Source organism: Apus apus, chromosome 11, assembly GCF_020740795.1.
Source record: "Apus apus isolate bApuApu2 chromosome 11, bApuApu2.pri.cur, whole genome shotgun sequence".
In the NCBI taxonomy this organism is placed as follows: domain Eukaryota; kingdom Metazoa; phylum Chordata; class Aves; order Apodiformes; family Apodidae; genus Apus; species Apus apus.
This window is the reverse complement of record NC_067292.1, coordinates 17,768,297-17,776,978: the sequence shown is the minus strand read 5'-3', so window position 1 is coordinate 17,776,978 and position 8,682 is coordinate 17,768,297. Positions and strand designations below refer to the sequence as shown.

The 8,682-nt window shown below is 44.9% G+C and overlaps 1 long non-coding RNA gene across 1 annotated transcript in view; it reads left to right on the top strand.

Annotated features, from left to right (window-relative positions):
• The first annotated feature begins 2,071 nt into the window (after positions 1-2,071).
• Positions 2,072-8,682, top strand: part of LOC127389023 (uncharacterized) — a 78,915-nt gene continuing 72,304 nt past the window's right edge. The window contains exon 1 of the long non-coding RNA XR_007890541.1: positions 2,072-2,182. This is a non-coding gene — a long non-coding RNA (uncharacterized LOC127389023). The remainder of the gene's footprint in view (positions 2,183-8,682) is intronic.

Genomic DNA, 8,682 nt, shown 5'->3' with positions numbered 1-8,682 from the left:
GTAGCTCTGAATTGAAAGTTTTATGAATACTATCACACCAGAAATCCACAAGAGGGTGCTGAGAATCCACTTTGGAATTTCTAGTGCATTTTCAGATCGTCCTTACTTCTAAGAAGGGCTTGCAATGCATCTGTCTCGTGTGCAAATAAAACACTTGTGATGTTATGATGCACTATGCATAGATGCACTGAAATGTCACTTTTTGTCGTAGTTTGCTCACTGCTAGTAAGACTAATAGAGACTTGCACCTACCATAAAAAGCAGGCTGGCAGCAAAGTGTCTCATGTTAAATACACAGAATCATTAATACTTTTAGGATGGTGAAATTGTGATGGCCCTTACAAAAGACAAATCATGCATCTGATTTAAAGGGTGTTAGCTCTGAGTCATGGCAGCTGCAAGATTTGTTCCTTTATTTGCAAACCAGGTACCTTTTGTCTGAAGGCTTGGCAGTTTGAGGAATGAGATTCTGGAGCTTGCTTTTCTCCTCCATTAGTTCCTTTGAAACTGCTCTGTATAGGCTTCCTGCATTTCACAAGATAGAGGATGCAGTTCAGGACTAATTCATTTAGTCGCTCATCTTTTGTATTCTATTTGTGATTACAGCTGGTTATGAGGAAGGGAAGAGACTACTGGAGCTTCCAAGTGTTAAGATTTTTCAAGTGAGGATTGTGAGCAGAGTACAATGGGTGCTTGTGTTGTTATTCTACCTTATTGACTCTGATGGCATTGCAAAATGTTTATTTGGTACTACTCAGTCACTTTAAAACTCGCATTTCCAAGCATTTAATGCTGATTAATGATTTAGGTACTTCTCAGAGAGAGGTATGTGTCATTATTACTATTTTTCAGGTGAGGAAAAAAAAAACCCTCTGTGCTTTGTGTCGGTCTTCAAGTGTTTCATCTGCCCCAGGCTCTCTAGAAGATTAGGGCCTCAGAGCTAAAAATGCCTTGCTCAAGGCCATGCAGAATAAACTAATCCCCTTACTCACTTGCTCTGCTTTAATAATTTGTTTCCTTAGTGCAGTGTGACTTCAAATGCAGCCTTACTAGGTTTGACTGAGATACAGCAGATAAAGGCTCAGAGGCAGGAAACCCTTGGATACTTCAGTCATTAAAACCAGGGGATTTATTTCTGTAGATATATTAAACCAATAGATTTATCATATATAAATAATATTTTAAAATATAGATAGTACATGTGTATTTACAAGTCCATAGAGCATTGTTTTTGTTCTGAAAGGCTGCCATGAAGATGACCCACTTTTTGTCTTTTATTTTGCCCCCAGCAGGATTCTGCCTGGGATTTGAGAGCCCTAGAGATGCCTCTTTTGTGGACAAGGGCACTAATGAAAGAATGAGAGCTGGTGATCTTCCTGCACGCGAAGGGAGAGCCTCGCGGTTGCAGGTCTGAGGGTGCTCTTGGCAGAGCTGTGGGCACAGTCCTGGGGTACCTCAACTCTGACAGGTTAGAGACTGGCCAGGGAACCTCCTGTTCTTCCTCGGGGTGTTGGAAGTGCAGCTGCATGAGCCTCTTGGCTGTGGATGCTGCCTCTTGCTCCTGTTCCCTGCAGCCTCTGCCCTCTCGAGCTGCTTTGGAAGAGAGCGGAGGCTGCGGTTCAGGGAGCAGCCTCCAGCTGCTCGAGGCTGATGGATCCTGTGCTGCCTCCACTCCCATGAAGTGGCTGCTTGCTTAGTGTTGAAGTATCTAAGAAACCAGTGACTCACGAGCCTGAGATACCCATCCCATAAATCAAGCTGCGGCGATGAACGGGGCAGGAGGGAGAGACAAACGGCCTCCGCTCCGTGCATCTTCCCTCCTGCGTTATTTCTAGGAACGGTTCTGCAGCTCCCCACGCACCACCTCATGCCTACCTCGCATCCCTCAGCAAGGTGGAACTGCGGGAGCGCAGCACCAATTAATTAGCACTAAAGGGACTCCCGGAGGGTCCCGGCGCGGCCGCCGAGCCCGCCAAGGCCGCGCGCCCCTGCGCCGTGCCCGCCGCTGATTGGCTGAGCCCCCCGCCTCAGCGCGGCCGCCATTTTGCCCTCCGGCGCCTCAGGGGAGGGGACGGACATGTTGTGCTCGTTCCCCCCCCTCCCCGTCCCCAAGCCCTCCCGCCGCCGCGAGGGAGCAGCCGGTGGGGGCAGCGGTTCGCCCCTGCGCCGCGGGATGGCCGCCGTAAGCCGGGCCGGGGAGGCGTTCCGCTGCGGGGATGGGGCGGGGGGGCCGGGCTGCCCTTGGGCCTCCAGCCGGGCCCAGTCAGGGCGGCTCGGGAGGCGGCCGCGGGGTGCGCCGGGCGGGCCCTCGCCCGTCTCGCCGCGCTGGCCCTTCCCTCCGGGCTGTGGCTTGCCTTGGCGGCGGGTCTGCGCCTCCCAGTGAGCCATCTACACAAAATAAGTTGTGTCAGCAACCGGTTTCCAGTCCGCAGGTTGGCGCGAGGGAATGAGCTTTGAGGGGTCTGCTTTGTGTTAGACGTAATAGCGGGACTTAAAAAGCAGAAGCTCATGTGTTGAGGATGTCTGTGTGAGTTTCAGACCGCGGAAGTGGAAGCCAAGTGCACACATGGGTAATGAACTGGTCTGAAAATACTATTCTTACTATATAATTTTGCCTGCTGTTCTGCCACGTCTGTGCCCTGGCATCCTATGGTGCTGTGTTGAGTATGGACTAAGTTATGGACCAAGACAGTGGCTTTGGTATTAAATGGTCATGCCCCCGTGTCTTAAAACAGCAGTACTATTTAGGGACTCTTACCTCCTCAGCTGGTGTTTAAGCGTTCTCCATAACATCATTACCTGTGTTCTGTGAGTGGAGTTTCTGTCCTGTGACCTTTCTGTGGGAAACTTGTGAGGAAAAATTTTTTTGAGCATGCTTAACCTCTATCTGTAGAGGTGTAAAACAAAAGGCTTAGTATTTTTTTTGTTTTAGCATAGCTGAAATTTAGTTGCTTTTAGGTCCAATTCGTTGTAGAACTTTTTTTCTTCTAGATACACCTTTACAGATAATAAATCTAAGCAGTTATTTTTCAAGAACTCATGCTGACTGACAAAAGGAGTATGTAAGTGTGGATTCTACCCCGGTTTAAGATACCTTTTTGTGTTGTGGCTAGCAATTATTAGCTTTATTAGCTTTCTTTGCCATAGGGGGAGGGAGAGTGCAGTTGGTGATAAAAGGGAACTACTAGTTGCAGAACCCAGTTTTGGGTTAAATTTAGTTTTGATTATGTTATATTCTATGCATGCAAGGCTGACAACTCGGAACATATGTTGAAGTCTCATCTTCCCTGTTTTGTTTTTTTTTTAAATATTTTTCTCTCTGCATTTTAAAACAGTATGATGGCAGCACCTTTATCATACCTCCTGAGTTACATGACATGGATTAGCCTCAGCTGCCTACATATACAGCTCTCTCTGTTACTACGTGTCTCTGGTAGTATGTTCTCATGTGAGTGGTTAAAATGGTCTTTATACTCCAGATCTAGCAGTTTCTTTCTGTTCAATGAGTTTAAGTGATGGCCCTTTAAGAGACCTTAAGCATTGCTCCTCATTAAGCCTCAGCCTTGCTCAAAATCCGTGGCTGTCTCTTTCAGTCCTCCAACAAGCAGACTTTCCTCAGAGCAGAGCTCGAGGCTAACAGAAAACCAAGCCAGGAAGCCTCCCAGAATTAGGCAGGCACTCCTGCTTCTCCTCAGCAGAAGATGTTTCTGCCAACAAAAATGTTTCATTTAAAGCTTATGCTTCTGAATCTGAGACAAAACCAGAATTATCTGAAGACATTGATGAGGCATGGGGAAAGTGTGGAAGGGTTGCAGCAAAGTTAACCTGATGCAGCCTGTGTGTCCTTAAGAGCACTAATCCCGAGTCTCCAGGCATAGTGTGCCAAAGGATGGGGGTGGAGGCAACGTGTTAGTAGTGTGTTATGGGCTTGTGTTGGAAACGGCTGGTGCATTGCATTATGATGGCTTAGTACGTGTTTCCACTCTGTATTGGAAGTGTTGGGGAAGCTGCATCTCTTCTCCTTCATGCATTAAATAATTGGGGTTTTTATATTCCCCCCCACCCTTCTGTTTTTGTGTAATACTGTCTAGTGCTCCACAGGCAGTCCCCTCGATGTTGCATGGCAGAATGAATGAGCCGTAAGGTTGACTTCTATGTTAAATGTCAGATTTTCATCTTTTCTTGCATTGTTTTGGCATGTACCCCGCAATGTGCATCAAAAAAGTCTCCAGAAAGGGAATAAGGCAGAGAAAAATCTACTATGTCTTCATATTTCAATACAAAATAGGGTTTATGTGTGCTGGGCTCCACAGGTTTCATGGATATGTACTGACTAAGCATTTTATCTGTGTGTTTTCTTTTGTGCTTGCCATTAACAGGAAGCTCTTCAAGGCCAGTCTCTTACTGTATTCATGGATAACGCCTGCACTGCCAGGCTGTGGTTTGTGTTTGGTGGTTATAGATGATATGAATTAAACAGCAGGGTAGAGGTGTAAGTAGCATTTCCCTTCCAAAAGGGGCACCAGCACCTTAGATCATCTAGGTAGTTCTTCCTAAATCAGGTTAGTTGTTAGGGTTACATTATGAATAGTTGAACTCCTCTAATTGTCCCTTGTAGATATGCTAATATACAAATGTGAGTGGCAGCACTCAGTGGCAGTTCCTTGTTCCAGGGTGTCAGTGATCAGGTACCAGCAGCAGTTGTGTGGTAAGGGTGCGGATGGCCCCTTTAAGGGCCGTTTAGCCCATTTTTTCCTTGAAGCCTCCCTCAATGGCAGAACGTGTCCCCATTTAGAATGCTGCCATTTTTGTATCTGTCACGGTGCCAGTCAGCTGAGCCCTGTAGTCTGCCTGAATAAATAAAGGTACTTTCTCACAGGAGATCATCTGTTCAGATCGATGCAATGCCTTATATCCACTGCCAGCTTCCTGCTGCTTTCTTGGATGCTGATGCCTGTATCCCTTTGCTTATGGATAGAATATTCCACTTGTGTCTGTGCCTCTAGCTGGGAACTAGATACACTGCTTCATTGTTTACCTCCCCTTAAAAGCTGAGAGCTATGACTTTCTTTCTGAGACAGTCTGTATTTGCATTCCCTGGGTTGGCTGGGCAACAGCTAATCATATAATTATATTTAAAGTAAGATTTAATAAGGAAGCATCTCTGAAAGTAAAGGCAAAGTCCCAAACTGCATGGGAGCTTTCCTAAGTAGAGTCTTTCTACATAGAGCCTTGACAGGGAGCTATTCATGTTTGAGGGGTTTCTACTAGTAACTGTCAGTTCTATCCATGGGCAAAACTTGGATAAAAATAACAATTATGTTTTAAAAATAATAAACTGAAGATCCAAACAGGTAACTCTGCTTGCACTTGTAAATAATAATTACCCAGGAGCAAAAGAAATTCTGTACTTTTCCACTTGTCTCAAACCAAACATGGGACTGAAGTGGGACCTTCTGGGTTGCTCTGTATAGTCGCTTCCTGTTGTAGGACTCATGGATATTGTCTCTAAAAATACATCAAACTCTGTTTCAAAAGGAGTGGGGTTTCAGAGAGGAATTTTTGTTTGTTTATTTTGCAGTCCAGTGTGGTCATTTGGAAGCTGCTTTTTAAGTTGTCTGGTCTTGTGGTCAGAAACCTCCTTCTAACTGTTGGTCTTTGGGAATCTAAGCCTAGAGAAGGACCTCTTGGACGGGGTACAGAGCCACTGTCCAGTGTTTAACCAGACTCAGCGTTTCTTTCTGTTGGTGTGTTCTGAATGCTACGTTTACAGCTTCTAATTTGCTCTAATGCTGGAAACCACATCTGCAGAACACTGAGGCTGAGGGTTTTGCAGTGAGGTAGAAGGACACTCAAGGACAGCTGCAAGTAAGAGGGATCTCACCAGGGTAAGCACCATTAGTTCATATGCACCACAGAGTTCCAGGAACACCAATCTAGTAATTAATGAAGTAGCTACAGCATGAAGTCCTCTTTATGTGCTTATTATGGGATACAAGCCATGTTTTGTTAAAAGTCTGAGTTTGCTTTGGCTATAAATATCTTTCTCGGCAAATGTGGAGAAGAGAAATTATGTGTAACTAAGGAGTACCAGAAAAATAGAGTTTAAATACCTGTTTCATAACAGTCCTATTTTGGGGCTGAGATAATGGACTAGGCTGCGTGCTGAGAATTAGTTTGTCTTGTGTGATATGCCTTTCATTAGAAAGATATTTAGAGGCATGCTTGGCACCATGCTAGGCCTAGGATTTTTTTTCAGTTGCTGTCTTGCAGACCTTGCAACTTGCCTTTTGTTCCTTGATACCCTGAAGGTCCTTACTAAGCAGTACAAAACATGCGGTTTTAACTTCGCTGAAGCTGGTGACAGCATGACAGTTGACTTCAGAAGTTTTTAATGGTAGAGAAAGATCTAGCTGGGTTTTGCTGAGTATTCAAAGTTCTGGATTGGCATTTGAAAGATTTGTTGCAGCCAGGCAGAAAGAAGGTAACTATACTTACTTTGATCTGAAAAGGTAGTGAGGATGTTGCCCAAATTGCAGCAGGACCAGGGTGTTCAAGCTGACAGTCTTCTGCTGATTTAGAAGTTCATGAACCTCTTTAATGAGATAAAGGTGCCTAATTGCATTTCGTGTGGAAAGATGTCATCTTCCCCTCATCGTGCTCATCTCTTTCTGTTCAGTGCAGCGGGACCCATTCAGAATACACTTGGGTCATTTCAGGTTCTGAACTCCCACGTTGCTTCTTTCAAACACAGGAGTGTCTGGAGATTGCCCGTGCAGGTGCTGTAGCATGCAGTGCTGTGGCAGCATTGGAAACCTCTTCAGTGGTTTATACGGCACCATCCAGAATGTTCAACTTGCAGAAGTGCTGTTGTGGAATAGGGTAGTAGTTGCATCCTGAATGCTGGAGTCATTCTGCTTGGCATTTGTGGAATCACAGCTCACAGGTTAAATGTACAGGGTATGTCCCCCTGCGTTACAAACGTGTTACTGTTCTTTCTACAGACAGTTGTGTTTCTGTGCTGTAACACTGCAGCCTCTTGGCCATCACCCTCCATTTTGTATCACTAAGGCAGAAGGATTAATGTCAGTTACTAGCTAATGCTGTGTTTATGTGTGTATCTGTGAGGCAAATTCCATTTTAGCAGGGTTGAAAGCGGTCAGAGATATCAATACTCAGTATCCTAATGACAGGACGGCATTCAGGATCACATTAAGGTCTTTATTGAGCTCATCAGGCTGACGCATCTTGTTACTGGGAGACTCAAACATTTGCAAATAGGAATGGGACTTCTAAGGCTTCTGGCTGCTTTGGACACATAATGCTGAGACTTGAGGAGCTTTAGCAGAGCTTTGCTAAAAAACTGTTGCAACAGATGTAGTGTAACACTGAAGACTACTCCATCTAAGAAGCTTTAGGCTTTTGTTGCAGTGTTTATACAAATAAGGGATGTTCTGACACACCTGGCTTTTCAGCTGTACCGTGGCACTTGAAGCAGTCTGGTGTTGTTCTGCCAGGTTTGGCTTTGGAGACATCAAACACTTACTTAGAAAAGGGAAAGAGAGGGCTTAGGAGTGGTGCAGACTGTTCAGGCTTGTGTTGGTGAGTACAAGGTGCTCATGTGGGAAGTGAGGGAAGATGAGGCGTGAGCCTATGGACATTTCCAGAGGAACAGGGTAAGCCAGTACTGTTTTCTAGGAATTACGCAATTTACAGACAGGAAAGCTAGCTGAAAGCTGGTATGTTAATAGGAACATGGGGAAAACGTCCCTTTATTTTATGTTATTATATTCAGTTATCTTTAAAGTACACAGGAAGGCTGTAGCATTTTTCTGCTACAGTTAATCTCTTTCAATTTACTCTTTAGATGTTTCTTGGTGCCTAGGAACCATTTTCCTTGGCATTGTAGTGCTGAGTGCTGTATGAAACATAAGGCAGTGACATGGGCTTCTGCCCCAAGAGTCTGTGAGTCAGACAGGAGGAGGGTGCGAGGACATGATGAATGGTGCAGGCAGATGGATTGGGTTCACAGGTTGGAAATGCCTCTATCGGGGTGAGGAGTGATGGTGTCAGCAAGGGCACTGCTGCATGTGCAGGGCCAAACACAACCTCAGCAGCTCCTGTGGTCTGCAACAGTATGAAATGTTCCTCAGGCCTATAAAGGGGTTTTTGAATGGTGAAGGTAGGAGCGAAAAGGAATAAATACATGACCCAGATTAAATGTTGAAGGAGAGTCCATGATCTTTTTGAAAGGTACACAGACCCAATGTGTAACTATCCTTGGATATTTTTTCTCCTCCCTGTTCTAAGCTGCAATTGATGTATGCTTCTTCCCATTAATCTCTAGTGGTCATAACAGAGCAGCTGTTAAGTATGCTAGTATGTAAAAGGCGAGAAAGAGGATTGTTGTTTTCCTGCCAGTCTTTATAGCAAGCCCTGTTCACTGATTTCACAAATGGCTGCTTGGAGCCTTTCCTAAGTGTCATAGCAAGTATGGAATAAAATACAAAGTGCTTACAGATTTAGAAGTGGTAGATGGGAAATCTGGATTAGTCAGAAGAAATGGTAGAGTGTAAGAGCATGTCTTTTGAAGGGCCACAAAAGTGTAATGAGCAACTTGAATTTGCTGCAAGGAGAATTGGTACATTCAAGTATTAAATAGTCAAAGAAAAGGGCTACAAG